The sequence below is a fragment of the Phyllostomus hastatus genome, unplaced genomic scaffold (assembly GCF_019186645.2).
Source record: "Phyllostomus hastatus isolate PE091 unplaced genomic scaffold, TTU_PhHast_1.1 phas_scaffold_317, whole genome shotgun sequence".
Classification (NCBI taxonomy): domain Eukaryota; kingdom Metazoa; phylum Chordata; class Mammalia; order Chiroptera; family Phyllostomidae; genus Phyllostomus; species Phyllostomus hastatus.
In genome coordinates, this window is record NW_025334023.1 from 23,281,662 (window position 1) to 23,294,559 (window position 12,898).

Consider the following 12,898-nt stretch of genomic DNA (forward strand, 5'->3'; position numbering starts at 1 on the left):
GCATATCAAACACACTCCTACCTCAAAGTGTTTGTTTCTGCTATTCCTTCTATCACTGGAAAAGCCATGTGGCTCGCCATCATGCTTCCTTCATGTCAGAGTAGATGGCTCCTGAACAGACCATCCTCACAAGATCTCCCAGAAACAGAACAAAACAAATAAAGCAAAATAAAAACAATAAGGACAACAAAATACCTAACCCTCAAATTTTCTATTTTTTCAGCTGACTTATTTCTTCCAAAATATTAATCATCTCAAAATATTGTACATTTTTATTTGTCTATTTATTCAATGACTTTCCATACAAGAAAGTCAATCTCAAAAGAGCAGGAATTTTTTTTTAAAGATTTTATTTATTTATTTTTAGAGAGTGAAGGAAGGGAGATAGAGAGAGAGAGAGAGAAACATCAATGTGTGGTTGCTGGGGGTCATGTCCTGCAACCCAGGCATGTACCCTGACTGGGAATCGAACCTGCGACACTTTGGTTCGCAGCCCGAGCTCAATCCACTGAGCTACGCCAGCTGGGCAGAGCAGGAATTTTTTTTGTTAAATTTTATTCATGACTGCATTCCTAGATCATTCAAACAGGCAAATCACATACACATATCCATGAATAAATAAAACATTAAAATGGATAAAAACATATATTTTAGAAAATTGGGAAATATAGGATGTTATAATGATTTTCATATATTATTTATATAAAACATTTCATAGCAAAAGTGGATGCAACTTATGACAATTTAAGCAAATAATAGGCAAATAAAATAAATAAATATATAAATGAAGAGAAAATAATAGGAAAACAAAATAAAGACTCACCTAGTGCAGTACATTCTCACCTAGTACAGTACAACAATAACAATAGTAACAAAATACAACTGAGAAAAATGACGTTATTTCAGGAGGTTAACAGTTTTTCTTAGTAATAAGAAGAGATATTTCCCACCCTCTACTCAAGCCTGACCCCTTCACAGAACACTGCAAATGTGGTCAATGACATGCCCAGCTCATTCCTGAAATTTGAGTATAACTGATTCTTATTATGCCTCTCAATACAAATGAATAGGAAATACTAAAAGGCAATTCAGTAGAAGCAATTTTGTAAAATCAAAAAAATAATGACATTCAAGTATACAGATGAGTGTTCAGGCTCAATGCAAAGATAAATTGTAGAATATTTGGGTCTAACATTTTCAAATTACTAAAGATAACTTATATGATATATTTTGTTGTATATCTTCAAAGTTGTTTTTTTAAATAGTATATATATGTTATACATTTTTAAGACTTTTTAATAACAGTATAAAATTAATACTTATATTAATGCAAGTTGAGAATGCTACTTTTGAAAAAAAACAGAACAATTTCCTACATTATATAAATTTAATTTTTGCAGACAAATAAGTTCATGGACTTAATTTAAATGAAAGCATATAACACAACATATAAAACTCTGAAATGTGAATACTATGGCTAAATAATTATGTCAATTTTTATGATATTGGCATTTAAACATTAAGAAAAACAAATTTAGTGTAGTTTTATTCTTTTATTTGTTAACTTTTTATAGAACACAGAAATAATCCTTTACATTACACATTAGCTATTCTTAAAAACATTTCTCAAACATCATCATCTTTATCCTTTGAAAAGCCTCAAGCAGGAAAAAAAATAGATATTTTTTTTAAAAAGCGTGGCCTTGTACTGTAATGTTTATACACTAATTTAAGTTGTGTATAAAGTGCATTTCAAAAGTCTTTTCATAGAGTATGCTTATCCTCATATCTCATACAGCTAAATATTGGGAAAGGCTGAATGCACTGCCCCTTCTCATAACAAGTTACAGAGACAAATTACCAACAACTTACACTATGATTTTCACTCTAACTCTAAAATGTATGAACAAATGCTCTATAAGTATCCCCATAAGATTTTAAAATGATTCTTCTTAAGGACTAAGTTAAAGGAACTAAGTCCACTTAAATTTTAAAGTATAAAAAGAAAACATACAAAACATAGTAACTTGAATATTTAGTTACAATTTAAGACTTTGTAATTCTTACAGAAATTGTATCCCTAAGACAGTCTCCTTCTTACCACATCATTGTCATATTGTTCCTTTTTTCTATACCTATTATCTATCTGAATGTTTAGTTCTTATTCTTAATTTTTTAGTTCAAACATAAATAAAATTGTGAAATAATTAGGGAAAGTATTCTTTCTTTCACAATCCAAGCAACAGCAATGGAAATATAAGACAAGTGATAAAACAAGTATCAGGTAAAGAATCCCACTACAGTATTTACCCTGCCTGGAGCACCTGGATGAGGCCAGGTCATCCAAGCAACCCTGAGTGCTCTAATTATACTCATGTTCCCCATTGAAAATATGAGATAAGATATTAAGATAGAAGATTACAAAAAGGCTAACAGCTGTGTTAAACAATTTATTTTGACTCTTTTCTAATAGTTAATTTGATTGGTGTTTTTGACTGAACTTAGTGTTTTGTGTACTAGATCTAACAAGCTACTTCATATTTGTTGACTTTATTAGTGTGAGCAGACATAGCTCTCCAATAAATTGAATTGTAGAATCAGTCTAAAAGCAAAAGTTATTTTTATCCCAAGACTAAGATTAGGATGAAGAAGACTCCCACATTCACTGAAGAACTTTGTTATAAGATTCAGTGTGTTTTCAGAGATCTGCCCATTTTGTAATTACACCTCAATAGGACATGTTAATGTTTCCATCCCTAATCCCTCAGTCCCACTATAGGCAGAGGGCAGTTCCTATATTCTTTTACATTTTCTCTCCTTCAGGGTCCACACTGCATCTATCCTTCTCTGTCTCTAGATTTTCTCTCGCACCATGGAGGCTTTTTCAGCCAACACAGGGCAGTCCAAAATGGCTGTAGGATTTAATTCTCCAAAAGTTAACCCACAACCAATGAGACCAATGAGGGACATATTTAACCCAGTTTCCTATCTCTTTGGTGCAAGAATCCTGACACATGTTTTATGTAAAACCTCAGAGGGAAGTTGTTGCAAAATGGGGCTCTCTTCCAACATTCTTTTTTTCATCTGTCATGAATTGTGAAGCCAGAATACCATATCTGTGAGAATTGCTTATGTGGTTGTGAGTAAAAGTCTGAAAAGTTCTAAGGGGATAGGACATACCTTTTATCACTCAAGCCTTACATATATTGGCCTTTTTGTTTTTTATTTCTCAGCTCTTGATTCTCTTGATTTTATTTTTGGTAGTTTATACTAACAAAACAACACAATACAACAATTCACATGAGTGCATGTACATGTGAGGGAGGGAGGGAGGAAGGGAGGGAGGGAGAGGGAGAGAGAAAGTTGATGAGTTGATGATCATTATATTTTTACCCATAACTGTAGGAGCATAACATTTTTTTTATCTTTAACCCAAACAGGTCATCATGAGGACAATGATATGACAATCTGTTATCATTAACTCTGTTGGAGTGTTCTGAAGACACTAGAGAGGATTAAATGACCTGGAAAACTCAGTCTATGGAAAAGCCTATTGTACTCATCTCTGGTATTTCCACTGCTATGCATCACTGAAATCTTAAAACAATATGATTTGCTATAGTGACATATAATCACAAACATTTTTCACCTTCTTCTTTATTCCAAATAAACCTCAGAAACTCTTTAATACTTTCCATTCCACATGCTAGCTTAGTATATAATATTTTTAATGATAAAAGTTATATTCAGGATATGCTGATGAAATGTTCAATTATTTTAAGAATTTATCTATTTGAGAAACACATAGGTAGTGTGAAGTATTTACCATAATATAGATACTGTCTGTAGTTAAATCTATGAGACGGTGGTCAAGCTGATTTACACTACCCCCATAAAGCAGAAAAAGAGAATGGACATATATAAGTATCATAAGCACTGGCAGATCTTAGGCTTCTTTATCTTCTGGAAATCTATCTATTCCCTCATATGTGCAAGCATAGCACCACCCACCCCCAACTCACCTAAGTCACGTGTGAGGAAAAACTTTTTACTAAAAGTACTTTTTCTTTCCACTTTCAACATGTCAGAAGCAATTTAGGTAAGAAAAATGGTTTGAAGTAAATATATAAATATACTTGCTTAATATGGTGTTAAATTAAAAGCATAATTAAAAAAATAAAGTTTGCACCCATGGTAATAGAATAAAATTGACTAAGCACGCACAAGATCTGGTGCCACTGTGTGTAATCTAAATGCTTCCAGAGAAATTTGAGGACAATTTATCATGCCTTCCATATATAAACTAATTACTAAAAGGCATATAAAAATACTGATTTCTAAGTTAAAAGCCAATAAAATATAAATATTTTCAAAGGAAAAAAGAAAAGAAATCAGGTTAAGTGAATTATATCATTCACTAAATAACATTATTATTTTTGAAAGTTTACTAAGGCATGATAGTGTCACTAGCAAACCATTTACAGTGTAATCTTTACTGCAGTAGTCTAGTTTGCTGATTCACCATATATTAGCCATAAGGATTTTCTACTTTCCAATTTTGATATATTAGCCCTGAAGATGGCAGGGCATCATTTAAAGATTACTTCCATCTTAGAAGAATGATGCTCGATTCTACCATCATCACAGTCCCCATACAAAAGTAGGGGAAAACTTAAATCTGGAGGACTAATTTGTGAAAAACATTAATATCTTTAAATAATAAAAAAACCTGTCTTTATAACAATGAATATCATCTATATAAATCATTATTTACACTTCTTGGTTCAGATATTAAAAATACACTATGAGGAAAGCTGTATGGAAGGTATAGATTAGTATAAAAGTACCTGACTTTAAAAGGTATTGCACAGGAAATAAAAGGTTAATGCATATTGATGAAATCAGTCAGTATGTAGCATATTTCGTTCATTTCATACAAAAAGACTCTGAGACATTGTATAAAGAGTATTTTACCTTGATCTTGAACATGGAGAGGGGGAAAACTGGAGGAGTAATGCATGCCAAATAGGGTTAATAATAAGAGAGGAGTTTGAGAAGTGCCATGAAATGCATATTTAGGGATAATGACTATCAAAAATAAGTGAAACATATATTTCTTTGTGGATTAGCCAAATATATACATATGCTTAACCCATAAACCCTAACAACAGTGTGATGATGATCAGAGGGAAGGTGGGGCCTAGGGCTGGGTGGAAGTGGGCAAAGGGGAGAAATAGGGATACCTGTAATAGTGTCAACAATAAAAATAAAGTAAAAAAAAATAAGTGAACATAAATTTCTTTGTGGATTATTGTGATATCAGTTAGCCATAGCTTCATAACAAACCATCCCAAAATTCAACATTTTAAAATAGTGACCATTTATTATCACATACAGGGTGGCTGAAAGTCAGGAGGTTAAGACTGGGGTTAGCTGGAATGGTTCACTCTGGGGTGGATTAACTCCACATATGGCTTTTCCTTCTTATTTTCTTGGTGAATGTGAAAAGAGCCACAGGGTTTGCAGAAATAACAAATGTACCTTAAGGCCTAGCTGCAGGGCTGATGTACCATTACATTTGCCTCATTCTATTGAGCAAAAGCAAGTCATGTGGCTAAGCCCAAAGTCAAAGAGCAAATATTATTATATTTTATTCATTATTTAGAAGAACTGAGAAGTCACATGGCAAATAACACAGACACAGGGAGGGGGGGGTGAAGAATTAAAGACAATACTGCAATCTACCACACTGGTAAAATGCAAACTTGGGAAGTAATACTATAGCACATCTGTAAAAGTACTGATTGCTAACTGATCAGACTCTGTGTTTTTTTTACAAGGAAAGGAGAGCTTAAAAGTTTGTGTACCAAGATGTATTACCATAATCTTATTTTTTAAATAGTATTTACATCTGTCATTTTGTTCATTGACAGATTTTTCATATTTAAAAATATTTTTCTTTTTGTTGAGGTAATAAAATTATTACTAATATTTTCTTTCTGATTTTTAAAATTCTGCCTTTTAAATTTAGGTTTTAAATCTAACTGGAGTTTGCTTGTTTGTTAAGCTTGGCATGCTGAGAGATCTGATTTTATTTAAATATTTCTATTATGGATATAGTATTTTACTAGAATCATGTAGGGAATAGTGCATTTTTTCTCTACTGATCTGCAGTCTCGTCACACTTGTTTACCAAATTTTCACAGAGACACAGGACATTTTCTGTGCTATTTTATTCCAGATGTCTATTGCAGTAGTCCACTCTGGCCAGTTAACATACTATCTTAATTATTTATGAAATTACACAAAAATAAAACTGAGCCTTTTTTGCAGTTGAGTTTACTCATCAAAGAGCATAATATATCTCTATGCTTTTATTCATTTTGTTAGGCTTTTGTGTGTATTTGGGCTGTGTGAGTGTGATATTTTTGGGTTGCTTGTTTAGACCTATTTTTCACCTGTCAAGGTTAGGTCAAGAAAATTAAAAAAAAAACTCATGCATACTGGAAACAGAAATTAATTCAAATATTAGGTGCTTATAAACTGTTAGAAGTCTCATTGGAGTAAATATTAGAAAAGACAACTGCTAAATTTTCAAAGAGTTAGAAACTTCAAAAACTAAATGGCTGCCAGAAATGATGACAGCTTCCAGTACTGAGATAGGTGATGCTAAGAAAACCATCTGGGGCTACTGTAGCTGGAAGGACAATGATAAGACTTCTGTGTCTTTACCATCAATATCCCATGATACCTTTTTCACATTTATTGTTCTTTTTTTCCCCAAGATACTTACTGACTGGCACCTAATGCTAAATCTTAGGGACAGGTCTGAGAACTGTAGTTACTAGGTCCCCAGGCTCTCAAGTATACCAGAGAGTTCAAGATGGAGAAATAGTGCTATGTGCTAACACAAACTCCATCAGAGTGTTACATAATCAATGTTGTAGATTATGATTGGGAGGGATTTTTTTGTATTCCATTTTCTAATATTTTTTGACATGATTGGGAGGTTTTTTCATATTCCATTTTCTAATGTTTCATGACAGATAGATCAGTTTTCTATGTTAATCTTAGATCCCACAGCAGCCCTAGAATGCAAGCAAATACCATATGACAAGAAAAAGGGCCATCTCTATTTTTTCCTTTCTGCCCCTCCTTTTCTTCCTTCCCTCCATGTCTTTATTTCTTTAGTTTTTTTCTCTTCCTTCTTTCTTCCCCCCTTCTTTCCTTTATTCATTTTCTTTTTCTTTCTTTCCTATGTCCTTTACCTCCCTCTTTCCTTCCCCTTTTAAAAAATTTTATGACACACTCAATAAAGTTTGTTCTACTCAGTGGCAAAATATATGATATTCATTCTATCACAATAACAATTACGTTAAGCGTCTTCCAGAAACCAAACTCCCAAACTCCAAATATGTGTATGAATATAGATTCATAGATAGACATGATTAATTTCAACTTCTCCTACCCTTGGGAAATGAAACATTATTCACTATTTAAAGCTGAATAAAACCTGAGGTTCCTTACAATTAAGCCCATGTTTCTAATTCTCTGCTATCAAATTTACAGCAGAGATTCAATCCTGGATCTGCCTTATTCCAAAGCCTATATTTTTTCCATTTGTCAAAATCACCTCAGTTTTCTCAGTAAATATGAAAATGTTTAGGGAAATGTCTGTATATTAATCATTTGTCTTAGTACAGAGATACTAAATGAATTCCCAACATCTACTGGTAGAGTAGAGCCCCTCAAATATTTTGTCAGGATAGCTTTGAGGTATTCAGGGGGCTGAGCATTCAGACTAAGGTTTCCATTGCTGGGATGTAAGTATGATTGGACAGAAACCTTATATTAAAAAATTCTCCAGAAAAATCATTTTGGCTTTTGTTTTCCATGCTTAATCTTCTTTGGCATTTAAAGATGTAGGTAAAAATGACATGGCTTAAATGCCAATATTTTCTGTTTCCATAAATTCTTCCCACAATAGAAATCTGTTGGGAACCGCTCTGACTGGTGTCAGAAGCTGAAACCCCTGCCTAGACTAAGGCTAAGGGAACGCCCTTGGAACCAGCCAGCAAGGAGACAAAAGCTTATCTCCCTGGTAGGAGCGCTGCTTCTGCTGCTTCATCATAACTGAACCCCAAAGCTTGGTCGGTTAGCCAAAGATGGGTAAGATTCCCCAAGGGGGGAACGACCTCAGACAGGCACGATCACGTGGGAGGCCCCCCAAAAGAAGGACTTGGGGGGCTGCAGCAAAAGGGGGTGATGGATCCTCACTCCTCGGCTTTGACATAGCCTGAGTTCTCATCCTCTGGGAGAAAATCTCCTTATCTCTTGGTTGCCTTAGTTCCCGTGCTCCACCTCAGCCTGAAACAATGACAGGGTGGTGCAGCTCTGTGCTGAAAAGGGCAGGTTCCCCAGGTGATCAGGTCTAAGAAAGAATATGTAAAATCCTGTGAAACCTTCTTTGTTTAGAATGCTCTCAGTTGAATGAGAAGGGTCCAAGGAGGAAGTTAATTTGTTCCTCAAAGTCTTACAGCTCTTTGACCCTGACTCAAAATAGACCGGCAGAGTTCCTTGTTATCTATTGTTCCTTACTTCCCCCTAATGAGTACTGTACTTTACCAGAATTATTATGCAAAATGAGCCCAATAAAAGCAGGTTTGGATGGTAAATCGGTGTGCTCCCCACTAGAGGGGGTGGCTATTCCGTCCCTACTTCTCCACAGAAACTAGTCTGTCTCTGTGCATGTTTTTTTCTCGTGTGTTTTCGACGAGCCATCCGCAGCGTTCCGTGATCACTGCTGGCCAGTGACCCATCAGACATCTGCAATAAGATTTATTTACTAGGTTTATATATGAGGTACTCTGCATACATTCAAATTACTTGAATTGTTTGAATGTTTACAATCTGTGAATGGTAAATGTCTTACATTATTCTACTAAAGGTCTATGCACTCTAATATATAAGCACTCTGTCATATCACACTGAAATTTATCACTTTTTTCTTCTACTTGCTCTGGGAAAGCCTAGTTTCCTCAAAAATCCTTAGCAACAAACTTGAGAAATATTAATTCACCAACATATCTTTTATAAATAAGCTTATATTAAAGATATCTCTTGTTAACCAACACAATCAACCCCCTCTCACCTCTATAACTGGAAGATAGAGGTAAATGCTAACTAAGAAATTCATACAACTTCTAATTATGCATTATTTCATACCAACTTATAAATTACTTAAGGCATTTTATTTTGATTAACAGGTATTTTGATACATTTTATGTAACAAATTTTCATATAAAATATTTTAAAATATTATCTTCCCCAAAACTACAAATATATTTAAAATTAAATAACTATACTATTTTTACACATGGCAAAATACAGATGTTTGTAATAGACATCTTATAATGAATTAAGAATTTATTATTGAATAATAATTTTGGGAGGAACTGTTCCATTTCCCTTTCTAACAATTAGAAATTGTACATTCCTGCTTATTTGGACACACTATCCCTGAAGGACTATTGTGAACACTCTAATTGTTACAAAATTCTTTCTGATATTCAGCCAAAACTATCCCAATGGAACCTCCCCATTATTTTGTCAATTCAGGATACTATTATATACATAATATGCCAAATAGAAGTGCTGTTAACTCACATGATGTAAAAACTTACATATGTGAAAAAGATTATTTTCTTTCTTTCCAATATCTGTTCAATTTTCAAACCATTAAGGATCAAAATTACATTTTCCATTGTTGAAATTGGGAAAACATCCACTCTACATTTTCAGCTGTAGTACTCTGTAGTTGCATACATTGATACTGAGAACTAGAATGTGTTTTGTTTTTTTTTGTTTGGTTGTTTTCATGAATGATGAAAATGCTGCCAATTCTGAACATCTGTAAACCTACAGCCACTTAGGTAGGCTCTTCTCTAATGGAACAAAGATTTTTCTCTTGGAACTAAGCCCACACCTACTGGATAGAGTGGTGTAAGTTATTGAGTGAAACATTTCGGTCTCAAAGGCTGAACTACAGACCCCTTTTAATACATGTTGCCTTTTATTATAGCATGAATTTAGTTGATTGTGTCAAGATGAAACTGCCAGTGTCAGTTTCATCTTGACATAATCATGAATGTTTTTTGACACTATCCCTGAATGTTTTTATTAGTTGTGTAACAGATTAGGTGCAAGTACATGAATGAAACGGGGTTTCATTTAATGTGACACTGTGAATCGACCAACTCTAATCAGATTCATCAATTCTAATTCATTTACGTTTCTTTTGGAGTGCTCAGTCTGTCTCCCTTGTTTCAGTTGCTTCCTACTTTACCAATATGCTTTTCAATTAGTTGGGCAGAGAAATAACAAGAGTGACATGACAAGACTTAACGATGCTCTGCCAAAACTGCTTCCATAGGTTCCCTGCACTGTTAAATAAGCTCTACATCCTCAACTTGAAGCCTAGATTTATTAATAGGTTGAAAAAAGTCTCTTCTCAAAAGTTAATTAGAGTCCTGTTGAACTACTTGAATTTAATATAATTCGGCTGGTAATTGATAGAATGCACCAGTTCACAGGTGGCAAAGACATTCACTCCATTCTATTTCCGTCTGCTGATACGTCTAACCATAAATTTAAATTGCATATCCATCATCCATCTGGAAGTAAGCATTAGATCCAAAATTCTCTTACCTACAGCTGGAATGCTATATTCAGTTGTCTTTCTTTGAAAATGTCACAAGAACCATAAATAAATGTTTTCTACATTACAAAATTCAATTAAGGTGTTTATATATAATGTACCTTTGGTATTCAGATATTGAAGAAGTAGGCAAGTTAACATAGAGTCTGATTTATTTGAGATGCTCCAGTGATTAAAAGTTATGAATAAATGTTTATAGACAGAAAAAATGTATATAGAGATAAATATCTTCCTAGATGTGCGTACATAATTTTTAGACAGAACATAATTCTTATTTTAATTTTATTTTGTATATATAACTTATTCTGAGATCATTCTTATAACAAACATAACTATGCTCATAAAATTTGGGTAAAAATCTGTGTAATATTAGAATATAGCTAAAGACTAATTTATGGGGAACTCACTCTTTTCCATGGTTTGAGGATTCAGGATCAGAGACTTTCTACCCACATTCTTATCTTCCCTCTCCACTTGTTTTCTAGTCTCTGGGAAAATGTAAAATGTATGGTTGATTTTCTGTACAAAATTAATTTTAAACACCTGGTTCAGTTAGGGCTTTCAATAAAAGCGACAAACTGATATGATTTAATGCAATGAATGAAAGATACTTACAATGTAAAATTTACTGTGGTGGCCTTCCAGGATCTGGGCATGAGTAATACAAAGTAAAATCACACTGGTCAAACTCGAGACTCTTACACTCTCCTACAAAACTGCTCTCAAATTCAGATTTAGTCACATTTATTTTTTACCTCTAATTTTGAAGCCACATAAAACTGAAAGCATAGAACAGGCTGAGGAAACTACTTCCCAATATTTTGAATCAATTAACTTGAGTTATCCTGAAAAATTAAAGGTCAGATATATAGCAGCTTTGTATTTGGGTGTGATAGTGTCAATATTTTATAAGTAACAGAAAAAATATAATTATACGTCCAAAGTTAATTGACATCCTTGGTTGATTATTTAAAATACAACAGAAATATTATGTAAGTACACACCATGGAATTAAGATAATCCATTAATGCCTACTTAGTCATGAATATTGAATATGTCTAACGATATATTCTAAAATATGTTAATAGATTCTTATGGTTATGCAATGGTCACTTTTAATCAATATAAATGCAATTACTATTTAATGATTTTCATTATTGTATAAGCTTCTAAGAATGTGAAGCTGCTGAGCAAAGAGCATGGAAGTCATTTTCATTTGGAAGATTCCCTAATAAGGTGAGACTAACTCAATTTTTCATTGACCATGACTTCCTGCTTACCAAACACAGGCATTGTCTTGGATTTCATGCTATCAAAAATCATAAAACACATTCACTAGCATGTTATATATTGATTGAGGAAGATAGTATGAAATAGGAGATTACAACAGAATAGTGTGTACTGTTCCCCTTATTGTTTTCAGCAAATTAACATACCTATATGTACTTTCCATTCTCATAACTAAAACTTTAATAAAGACAAAATATTTTGCTATTTTTCACATTAATATTATTTCCAGAATATTTCTAGTGTTTGTGTTTAGTGACTTAATCAAGTTTTTTTTTTTCAATTTGAAGGTGAAACATTCACTTATTTTGAGTATATAAAATTTAAACTTTAATATATTGAGGTTTTATTAGGGATTTCCATAAAAGATACACATAGTATTGTGGTTGCTTTTTTTCTTCAACATTCTCTTCAATTTTAAAGGCAGATTAATAAAGATGAACTGTACCTGCTTCCTGAAACAGGGTCCAAATTATGAACTTCAAAAAGGAACTGGTTTCTGTACAGATATCCTTTGATAATAGTAATGCAAAAATGTTGCTTAGTAGATTCTGAAGGACAATAAGTAGCAATCCTTTCAGGTTATCTGTAAGGAAAAATATATATATTATTGTGATTACAAATGATCCTTCTTTTTTATTTTTCATATTTAAACAACTTACTTTTCTTATTATTTGATATCAAATTACTATTTAAACAAAAATTACTATGCTGTTTACCTATATCAGCAGACACAACAATTCTAATTAAATATATTCATTTGGCTGTTGCTTTTTAAGATTAATTTTTTCTGTTGTAATTTATATTTAATGATAAATACAGAAAAATATTACCCTAACCAAATTTTCATGAATTACATAAAACAATTAACACATCAACCAAACAGAAACTCAA

General features: G+C 32.9%; 1 protein-coding gene across 1 annotated transcript in view; it reads right to left on the minus strand.

The window, feature by feature from the left end:
* The window catches only part of CNTN5 (contactin 5), an 893,122-nt gene extending 880,606 nt beyond the window's left edge, over positions 1-12,516 (minus strand). Inside the window, exon 1 of the mRNA XM_045818134.1 lies at positions 12,453-12,516. The gene's annotated coding sequence lies outside the window, so the exon portion shown is untranslated. The remainder of the gene's footprint in view (positions 1-12,452) is intronic.
* Between the last annotated feature and the right edge of the window lie 382 nt (positions 12,517-12,898).